The 2,362-nt window shown below is 40.0% G+C and overlaps 1 non-coding gene across 1 annotated transcript; it reads left to right on the forward strand.

Annotated features, from left to right (window-relative positions):
• The first annotated feature begins 928 nt into the window (after positions 1-928).
• On the forward strand, positions 929-1,112 carry LOC127435515 (U2 spliceosomal RNA). The gene has a single exon (XR_007896246.1). It is a non-coding gene; the product is annotated as a U2 spliceosomal RNA (small nuclear RNA).
• The last annotated feature ends 1,250 nt before the right edge of the window (positions 1,113-2,362 follow it).

A 2,362-nucleotide genomic window follows, 5' to 3' on the forward strand; every position in this document is an offset into this window, starting at 1 on the left:
TGTTTTTTCTTCTTTATTGTCCCAATTGGCTAAGCCTATATAGCACCCGTCAGGGTTTTTTTGAGACTCTTTTTCTCGTATCAGGGTACATAATGAATTGGAATAATGCAGGACCAAGGGTTGAGGAACAGCCATGGTACTTTAGACATGCAACTGTGTGGCTCAAGAAACATGCTGAGGGGAAAGAGAGGGAGGCAAGTCTAAGTGGGAGAGAGTTATATAGGAGAGTAAGAGGCAGTGTTTCTGGTGAGGTTAAGGTGGGCGTCCCACAAGGAATCTGGAAGGATATCCAACCGAAGGGGTTTAATAATGGCCTCAAAGACCTGAATTGGTTAGTTTATCTAGGGTGACTGCCAGTGAAGGATGTGATGTATAGGCATGGGTTGTCAAAGGATAACAGGTGTCCACAGGACAAATGTTTTCAAGTAGAGTCAGTTAGACATGTATATTGGGAATGTCACAAAGCACAGAAGGTGTGGGGAAAACTGAAAGATGAGCTAGGGACAGTTACAGACAGGTTTTCCATGACCGAGGAGGAAGTAATCAAAGGAGTGGGTTTGGGGGAAAAGGGGAAGCAAAAGGCCTTTTTAAAGTGGTTGATTATAAGTTTGTGTAAAAAGGGGATCTGGGAGGAAAGACAGGCAGTCACAAAGGGTAAAAATGGAGTAGCGGCATATGGGATTATTTACAATGTAATGGGGGAGATAAGGGGAAGGATAAGATGGGATATCCAAAAATGGGACAAACATGCAGCTAAAGAGAGATGGAAGTACTTAGTTAAATAACTGGATGTTTAAAAAAATTTTTTTTTTTTTTTTTTGGTTTGATTAAGTATAATATGAGGACTATAATAATGTATTTGGGAAAGAGTTTACATTGTAAGAGAATCCAAGTTGTCTTGGTAAAGATGTAAATTAATTAAAAAAAAATCTGTTTTTAAATAAAATAAAATAAAAAAAATCTGTTCTTATCAGTTTAACATCTGATACGTCCCCTATCCGGGGACCATATATTAATAGATTTTTGGGCCTGGGAGATGGAAGCGGGGCTTACTCCGTCCACTCCACGTATCGACTTGGTATTGCAGTTTCTCCAGGCACGGTGCGCTCCCCTTTCGGGGGATCAAAATGTTTTATGGAAAGCAGGGATCTTTGTTTACCAAGAAAAAAAAGCATTGAGAGCGGGCAGGCAAATGAGTAAACTTTACTTTAGCTCTCGTTCAGGCGTGTTTTTGCGTACCTGTGAACGGACCGCCGACTCGTCGGCCATGAGCGAATGGTATAGTGGTGCTGTCGCTCACTCCTGAGACCACAAACAGTCACAAGGCAGAAAACTAATCCACAGATTGGTAGCCTTAAAAGTTGGAATTTAAAGTTGGTGTACACTCGTCGGAATGAAGGGGAGTATGGTCTCTGAGTAATACAAGACTTCACATAGAGAGGGTGAGATTCATCATGGCGGCACCCAGTCACTAAGAGAATTATTACTCATACCAACTGTACAAACAACATTTTTGACTATTACCAAATAATACTTACGACAACCACAGGAACATACCCTTTGTATACTGGAGGAATTAACTGACCTAGAAGCATACATCGGTAACTACTACAACCACTACAAAATGGATAAAACTAACATCACAACTCAGCAAAATACTCCGAAACCAAACAAACAGAAAAAGACATCATCTACCGACACAAACAATCTACAGTCTACAGAAATCGAGGACAGTGTACTTACTTCCATTAACAACAAACTAGAGTTAATGGTCACACTACACAACGAAATAAGAGAGCTTCGGTCAAGCCTGGAATTCACCTACAATCACATTGGAAAACTAGAACAGTCCAACAACTCCCTTCAAGCAACTGTTAAAACATTCAGTGAAAAAATGGACTTGGTCATAAAAGAAAACAAAACAAACAATGAAAGAAAGAAACCATATTGGACATTCAAACTAGAAGCATGCGTGATAACCTGATTTTTTACAGCATTCCTGAAAATCCAGCTGATAACCCCGAAGACTCAACTCAAACTCCCACCGGACACTGTAAACCAAATCACCTTTCACAGAGTCCATCGTCTCTGATTACGTTCAAATAAAACACCTCGTCCCATCATCATTAAACTGAAACATTACAAACACAAAGAGCTTACAAAGAGTAAAGGCAAAGAATTAAAAGGCACGAACTACGGACTGAATGACCAATTTCCACATGAAATAAATGAGTCCTTTAAAAGTCCTTTACCCCATCATGAAACGACACAGACAAAACAATAAACGTGCAAATATAATTGTGGATAAGCTATACATCAAAGGACAGCTCTACCGCGATGCCAACATCACTCCATGGCTCTA

Source organism: Myxocyprinus asiaticus, chromosome 45 (genome assembly GCF_019703515.2).
Source record: "Myxocyprinus asiaticus isolate MX2 ecotype Aquarium Trade chromosome 45, UBuf_Myxa_2, whole genome shotgun sequence".
NCBI classification, from domain to species: Eukaryota; Metazoa; Chordata; class Actinopteri; order Cypriniformes; family Catostomidae; genus Myxocyprinus; species Myxocyprinus asiaticus.